This window comes from Aquarana catesbeiana, linkage group LG12 (assembly GCF_042186555.1).
Source record: "Aquarana catesbeiana isolate 2022-GZ linkage group LG12, ASM4218655v1, whole genome shotgun sequence".
Taxonomy (NCBI): Eukaryota; Metazoa; Chordata; class Amphibia; order Anura; family Ranidae; genus Aquarana; species Aquarana catesbeiana.
In genome coordinates, this window is record NC_133335.1 from 226,877,656 (window position 1) to 226,886,700 (window position 9,045).

Sequence of the window (9,045 nt, forward strand, 5' to 3'; positions counted from 1 at the left end):
TAGAAGACCACAGCGTAGTCGCTGGCGGTGAACCCACCTGGAAAATTTGAGAATTTACATTTATTATAGGAATTAATAGAGTGCAGATGAGTTACACAGCACCTTTCATATACTGTACATTCACATCAGTACCTGTTCTCAGGAGCTTACAATCTAAGGTCCCTATAAATTTAAACCATTTATTTCAGGTATTAATGTACTGCCTACAATTTAACAGAGCTTTATGCACATCAGTCCCTGCCCTCAGGAGCTTACAATCTAAGGTTCATATAAAAATAGACCATTTTTTCAGGTATTAATGTACTGCCTACAATGTAACAGAGCTTTATGTACATCAGCCCCTGTCCTCTGGGACTTACAATCTAAGGCCCCTATATAATTACACCATTTGTTTCTGGTATTAATGTACTGCCTACAATGTAATAGAGCTTTATGTACATCAGTCCCTGCCCTCAGGAGCTTACAATCTAAGGTCCCTATAAAACTAGACCATTTATTTCAGGTTTTAATATAGTGCCAACAATGTTACAGAGCTTTATGTACATCAGTCCCTGCCCTCAGGAGCTTACAATCTAAGGTCCCTATAAAATTAAACCATTTATTTCAGGTATTAATATAATGCCAACAATGTAACAGAGCTTTATGTACATCAGTCCCTGCCCTCAGGAGCTTACAATCTAAGGTCCCTATAAAAATAGACCATTTGTTTCTGGTATTAATGTACTGCCCACAATGTAACAGAGCTTTATGTACATCAGTCCCTGCCCTCAGGAGCTTACAGTCTAAGGTCCCTATAAAACTAGACCATTTATTTCAGGTATTAATATAGTGCCAACAATGTAACAGAGCTCTATGTACATCAGTTTCTGCCCTCAATTTAAGGTCCCTATTCCACATACTAGGACAGCCAATCTTCCTACCAGCATGGTTTTGCAGCATGGAGGTAACCAGAGAAACACCACCCAAGCACAGGAAGAACATGCAAACTCCATGCAGGTAGTGTCCTGATAGGGATTTGAACATATGATTCTAGTGCTGTGAGGCGGAAGCGCTAACCACTAGGTCACTGAGAAACATGAACCTTAATCCCAAATTTTTGCATGCTGATTTACAAAAAATCACACTAGTTTGTAATTCAGAAAACTGCCATTTATAACATTCAGCCCAACGTAGACTCTGGGAAGGTCCCTACATGTGCACACATACAAGAGCCAATTACACTACTAGCATGTCTTTGGAGGGTGGGAGGAAACCAGGGGCGGACTGACAACTCATGGGGCCCCCGGGCAATAGGAGATTATGGGGCCCCTGGGCAATAGGAGAAGATTATGAGGCCCCCAGGCAATACGAGATTATGGGGCCCCCAGGCAATAGATTATGGGGCCACACAGTATACACACACACATATACAGTATACACACACACAGACACACAATATACACACACAATATACACATACAGAATACAAATACACACGCTGAAAAGGTACTGGCGAGGCAGGGCAGCTATAATCTTGGGATTTTTTAAAAAACACAGATTTTTACATACTGTCCCTGGTTTTATTGAGGCTGGTAACCCTGATGGGGCCCCTTAGTGGCATGGGTCCCTCGGGCAGTGCCCGAGTGCCCGAATGGTCAGTCCGCCCCTGGAAGAAACTCCCCCAAGCATAGGAAGAACATGCAAACTCCTAGCAGTTAATGTCATGGTTGGGATTTTAGGGGATGACCCCAGTGCTGCAAGGCAGGAGTGCTGATCACTAAGGTGTAGTAAATCATGAGTTTTGCACCCAAACATTTACATGCTAATTTGCAAAAAAATACACTGATTCAAAATCCAGGCAACTGCCAATTAGGATTCACTGAAATAATGACTTGGAGAATTTGGCAGTGATTATTTGTAGAGTACATAATAATATATGTAAAGTGCTGCGCAAATTTGTGTTCAAATAACTGCATGCTGATCTGCAGGGAATTGTACCTATTGTAAATTCAGGCAACTGCCATTCAGAAATATCCAAAACAACGCACATTTTCTCCTGAATATCTGCGTGCTGATTTGCAGGAAATCGCGCTGATTGTAAATTGGGGCAACTGCTATTCGAGCAGGCTGCTCACTGGCTCAGGTTAGGCTCCTCACTGGCTCAGGTTAGGTGCTCACTGGCTCAGGTCAGGCTGTTCACTGGCTCAGGTTAGGTTGCTCACTGGCTCAGGTTAGGTTGCTCACTGGCTCAGGTTAGGTTGCTCACTGGCTCAGGTTAGGCTGTTCACTGGCTCAGGTTAGGCTCCTCACTGGTTCAGGTTAGGTTGCTCACTGGCTCAGGTTAGGCTGTTCACTGGCTCAGGTTAGGCTCCTCACTGGTTCAGGTTAGGTTGCTCACTGGCTCAGGTTAGGCTGTTCACTGGCTCAGGTTAGGCTCCTCACTGGTTCAGGTTAGGTTGCTCACTGGCTCAGGTTAGGCTCCTCACTGGTTCAGGTTAGGCTGTTCACTGGTTCGGGTTAGGTTGCTCACTGGTTTAGGTTAGGCTCCTCACTGACTCAGGTTAGGTTGCTCACTGGCTCAGGTTAGGTTGTTCAATGGCTCAGGTTAGGCTGCTCACTGGCTCAGGTTAGGTTGCTCACTGGCTCAGGTTAGGCTGCTCACTGGCTTGGGTTAGGCTGCTCACTGACTCCGATTAGGCTGCTCACTGGCTCAGGTCAGGCTCACTGGCTCGGTTTAGGTTGTTCATTGGCTCAGGTTAGGCTGTTCATTGGCTCAGGTTAGGTTGCTCATTGGCTCAGGTTAGGTTGCTCATTGGCTCAGGTTAGGCTGCACGCTGTCTCAGGTTAGGTTGCTCATTGGCTCAGGTTAGGCTGCACGCTGTCTCAGGTTAGGTTGCTCATTGGCTCAGGTTAGGCTGCACGCTGTCTCAGGTTAGGTTGCTCATTGGCTCAGGTTAGGCTCCTCACTGGCTCAGGTCAGGCTGCTCACAACAGGCAATAGACATGTGCAATTCGTTAATGGATGAAATTCTGCATTTTCATTCATTCTGAAGCATCCGAATGAACGAAAGACTCTTTTGACAAATGCATACGAAAACGAATTGCCAGAAACAACAAAGAAACGAAAGAACGAAAATTTGAAAGAATGAAATTCCAAAAGAACAAAAATCCAAAAATACAAAAACCCGAAAGACCAAAAAAAACTATTCAATCTACAAGTTTAACAAATCGATTACATTTGGATCATTTCTAGATTATTATTATAGGTAAATCAGCTGAAGTCAGTAATTCTTCTATTCAGGTCTGTGCGACATAGCAGCTAATTTGGGATAGATTCATTTTGCATTTTTATTGGAAATTCCTTTCAAATTTGGCTAAAGTAACTGTTAGTGAACATAACGAATACGAATGCATGCGAAATTACGAATTATCCAAAGTAACGAATGTTGCATCTAAACGAATGGAGTGGAATGAATACAAACGCATCCGAAGTTCCGAATGATCCGATGTAACGAATGCCGCATCTAAACGAATGGAGCGGAACGAATATGAATGCAGCCAAAGTCACGAATGATCCGAAATAACGAATGCCGATCATAGCGAATGATCCGACAAACGAAAATAACAAATGAAACGAAAAACGAAACAAAACGCATTTTTCGGTAGTGCACATGTCTAAAAGGCAAGGGTGACCTACTGCGGGGTTCTCCAGCAGGTTACCAGGAGAAGAGGTGCGCATATGGAAGGAGCGCCAGACCAAAAAGTAATGAATTTGGATTGTTATTTTTTGGCCTTGCGCTCCTTCCATATAAACACTCTTCATCTAGCAGTGAAATCACCACAGCGTTGTCACCCTGTAGACAGGATAGTCTTGGAGGGACAATTAAATTTAGATGGATCTGAAGCAAGCACAATCAAATTAAAGCCCAACTCCAGCCCAAATTTTAGGCAGTTACAGCAACAGTTTGTTTCACTTTTTATAAGAAAAAGATGTAAAGCCACGTACACACGATCGGATTTTCCGGCGAGAAATGTGTGATGACAGGCTGTTGGCAGAAAATCCGACCGTTTGTACGATCCATTGGACAATTTTTGTCGGATTTACTGCGGAAAATTGTGGGATCGCAGGTTTTAACATTTTCCGCGGACAAATGTCTGTTGTCGGATTTTCCGAGCGTGTGTACACAAGTCCGTCGGGCAAAAGTCCAAAGTACAAACACGCATGCCTGGAAGAAAGGACGAGCCAGAAGCGGTCGGTCTTGTAAACTAGCGTTCGTAATGGAGAATTAACATTCGTGACGCGGCAAATTATGAAATCTCTAAATGCAGCGCACAATTCTCTTCTTCTTTAATGGGATAATAATGAAGCTGCTTTGCTGGTGATACTGATGGAGTTATTGCAAACTAATTTTCAAAGGCTTTTTTTTTCTAGTGATATCAAGGGTAATATTATTATGCTTTTTTTTTCTTTTTTTTTTTCTTTTTTTTTTTTTTTTTTTGGGGCAAGCTACCACAACACCATTATCCCGTAGTTTTTAAGATCAAAGATACAACTATGTTGGTGTCCCTTGTCAATTTTACAATTTTTTTTAATGTAACTGCCAACTCCCAAACTGTCATTTGAAGTAAAACACATAGCCAAGTATTATTCTACACATTTTTTTTATTGTGCATTAAAAAAAGAAAACAAATAAAATTAGACATGATATCTGCCAATAGAACTTAACCAAAAAGTGCATTCTATGCATCCAAATTTATAGAAACTATAACAAATCAAATCATTATTATTCAACCAAAAAATAAAAGAAAAGCCTCATGCATATGTCCTGCTTCTTAATATATGGGGTCAACAATGCCAAGAGTTGGTGAAAGCAGGGGTCCGTCATCCAGAGATAATTCCGAAAATCATCCAGATTATTCTCCTGGAGCTCCCGCAGCAAAAGCATATGCCATAATTGGTCACGATTAATAAAGCAACCAATTTTTGGTCCTAGAACTCCTCCTCCTCCTGGACTGGACTGGACTTGGGTCAAAGCAATAACTCCAAGGCCAATAATAAATAACACGTTATCTCCTCAGATTCCGTAACATGTCTGGTTGACGAACGGCCGTTCAGAAGCGAACTGAAAAGCACGAAATGAAAAGCGCAAACTGAAAAGTGCTAAATGAAAAGCGCAAAATGAAAAGCGCAAAATGAAAAGTGCGAATCAACACTCACCAAACTTCTACTAACACGAAATTAGCAGAAGAGGCTCAAAGGCTGGTGCTAAAGAGCTGAAAAACCACGTAGTACGTCACTACATTCGTGTTTGTTGGCCGACAATTCCTTGCTGTTTGTATGCAAGACAAAGACATTGGGATAAAGATAAAGACATCGGGGGTCCAATAGTCCCCCATGTTTCATTAAAGAGGACCCGAGAGAAACTGTCCCTCTAAGTTAAGTGAAAAAATAAAAAGTGCCCAAGCACTTAAACGCCCCCAAAATGTTGCCCCCTCCCCAGATCTCATGTACTTGTACATCAATGTACACTGAGGGGAACACCTAAAAGGCCAAGGTGCCACCTATGCCAAGGTGAGAGCGATAATTCTAGGAACATCCTTGACTTGTAAAGGCTTTTAAAGTGTCCCCATGAACAATTTGGGGTGACAAATTTGGTTGTCATTTCATAAATGCATCTAATTCTAATGCCGCGTACACACGGTCGGACATTGATCGGACATTCCGACAACAAAATCCATGGATTTTTTCCGACGGATGTTGGCTCAAACTTATCTTGCATACACACGGTCACACAAATCTTGTCGGAAATTCCGAACGTCAAGAACGCGGTGACGTACAACACATACGACGAACCGAGATAAATGAAGTTCAATAGCCAGTGCGGCTCTTCTGATTGATTCCGAGCAATGCGTGGAACTTTGTGCGTCGGAATTGTGTACACACGATCGGAATATAAGAGAACGGATTTTGCTGTCAGAAAATTTGAGATCCAGATCTCAAATTTTGTGTGGCGGAAATTCCGATGGAAAATGTCCGATGGAGCCTACACACGGTCGGAATTTTCGACAACAAGCTCCCATCGAACGTTTTCCGTCGGAAAATCCGACCGTGTGTACGGGGCATAAGACTTTACATGTTGTAAACATGTACATGTATTTGCTCGCCAGAACTTTGTATTTTATATTTTTCCAAAATATCAGGTCATATATTGCATTTGTGTGCATTTTTTTTGCTGAAAAAGTATGAAACCACTATACTAATAATATTTGACATAATAAATTGGACCTAACAGCATTGTATTCTCCACGGTATGTGTTTTCAGAAAACATATCATGTTTCCGTTTTTTACAGGCATTGTAAAGGGATTTAAAAAAAACAAAAACAAATATGTTATACTTACCTGCTCTGTGTAATGGTTTTGCACCTGCTGGCGCTCCTGGCTCCTCCCCCTGCTGGCTGCTCCCATAGCAAATCATTTTCAATGGGGACACTCCATCCTGAGCTGTGCTCTGTGTGTCCATTGATATACAGAGCATGGCTCGGTCCCAGCCCCTGCTCCCTTCTCACAGGCTGTGATTGGGAGCTGTAGGAGCCAATGACTCGCACTGCTGCCTCCATATCCAGTAAGGAGAGAGAGGGAGGGAGAGAAAGGAGGGAGAGAGAGATAGCAAGAGAGAGAGAGAGAGAGAGGGAAGGAGAAAGGGGGAGAGGGAGGGAGAAGGAGAGAGAGAAAAGAGGGGAAGGGAGAGGGGAGAAGAGGGGGAGGGGGAGAGGTAAAGAGATGTAGAGAGGGAGAGAGATGGAAAGGGGGAAAGGGAGAAGGAGAGGGGGAGAGAGGGAAGGGGAGAGGGAGAGAGAGAGAGAAATGGTGGGAGAGGGAGACAGGGGGAGAGGGAGAGAGAGGAAGGGGAGAGGTGGAGGGAGAGGGAGAGAGGGGGGAGAGGGAGAGAGAGGGGGTAGGGGGAGAGAGGAAGAGAGAGAGAGAGGAGGGGGAGAGCGGGAGGGAGGGAGAGAGGGGAAGAGGGCAAGGGGGAGGGGAGAGAGGGAGAGGGAGGGAGGGAGAGAGAGGGAAAGAGGGGGAGAGGGAGAGAGGGGAGGGGGAGAGAGAGGGGGAGGGAGAGGAAGGGGAGAGGGAGAGAGGGGGGAGGGAGAGGGAGAGAGGGAAAGAGGGAGAGAAAGGGGCAGAGAGGGAGAGGGAGGGAGGGAGAGAGAGGGAAAGAGGGGGAGAGGGAGAGAGGGGAGGGGGAGAGAGAGGGGGAGGGAGAGGAAGGGGAGAAGGAGAGAGGGGGGAGGGAGAGGGAGAGAGGGAAAGAGGGAGAGAAAGGGGCAGAGAGGGAGAGGGAGGGAGGGAGAGAGAGGGAAAGAGGGGGAGAGGGAGAGAGGGGAGGGGGAGAGAGAGGGGGAGGGAGAGGAAGGGGAGAGAGAGAGAGGGGAGAGGGAGAGAGGGGGAGTGGGAGAAGGAGGGAGAGGGAGAGAGGGGAGGGGGAGAGAGGGAGAGGGGAGGGGAAGAGAGGGAGAGAGGGAGAGAGAGGGATAGGGGGAGAGAGGGGAGGGGGAGAGGGGGAGAGGGAGAGAGGGGAGGGGGAGAGAGGGAGAGGGGAGGGGAAGAGAGGGAGAGAGGGAGAGGGAGGGATAGGGGGAGAGAGGGGAGGGGGAGAGGGGGAGAGGGAGAGAGGGGAGGGGGAGAGAGGGAGAGGGGAGGGGAAGAGAGGGAGAGAGAGGGATAGGGGGAGAGAGGGGAGGGGGAGAGGGAGAGAGGGGGAGAGGGGAGGGGGAGAGAGGGGAGGGGGAGAGAGGAAGAGGGGGAGAGGGAGGGAGAGAGGGGGAGAGGGATAGGGGGAAAGAGGGGAGGGGGTGAGGGAGAGGGGGGAGGGGGAGAGGGAGAGGGGAGGGGGAGAGAGGGAGAGGGGGAGGGGGAGAGGGGGAGAGGAGGGGGGGAGAGAGGGAGAGGGGGAGAGGAGGGGGGGAGAGAGGGAGAGGGGGAGAGAGGGAGAAAGAAAGAGAGAGCCGTGCTGCTGCAGATGTGCACATCGCTGGATTGATATCGGGCTCAAGTAAGAAAGCTGGGGGGGGGGGGGGGGGGCGCATACAGAGAATACATGAAAGGTAAAAAACCTTCAGCCTTCATAACCACTGTATCTAATCTATTCCCCTAAAGGAACCATATTAACACAAATACACTAATAGCTGTGGCAGGAGATGGTTAATGTAAAGTCATGGTGCGCTGACTGGGAGGTCTGATGAACGATTGTTGGATTTGATTATTAATAACAAGTGATGTATAGAATGTACAACACTGTCCGCTCTTATCACCCCATATACACCCCCTGTATGCTCCTTTCACCCCCATATACACCCCTTGTATGCTCCTATCACCCCCATATACACCCCCTGTATGCTCCTATCACCTCCATATACACCCCCTGTATGTTCTTATCACCCCTATATACACCCCCATATCCACTCCTGTCACCCCCATATACACCCCCTGTATGCTCCTATCACCCCTATATACACCCCCATATCCACTCCTATCACCCCCATATACACCCCATGTTTGCTCCTGTCACTCCATGTATACAGAGAAACAATAGCTGTCATATGAATGACATTGTATCCAATCATACCCCTGAATTCTGTCTCCCTTCACATAGTCTGTCAGTTTGATGTTTGTGTGTAAATTCTAAAATAAAAACTGCAGATGGTGTGCGGTTGTCATCACCCCCCCCCCCCCCACACACACACACACACATCGTCATTCAGAGCCAGAAAAATACTGTTTTTGACTTTTTGTGCGTATCTGAATCACGCCGCGCACTATATGGGGAGGCAGCTATATTTGATCAACATTGGATGGGGGGGGGTAGTAGAGAGGAGGGGGATGGAGATGGGAGGCTGACAGATGACAGCAGTGGGGGGGGGGGGGGGGAATATAATGAGGAGGAATGAGTCAGCTGGCAGAGACAGGAGGAAATCCATATTATTCCTAATAGATATTATGTCCGGATATAGGGGTGCCACAATCGCTCCCTGCTGATTGGCCTCCCTGTCCTCCGGGTTCAATA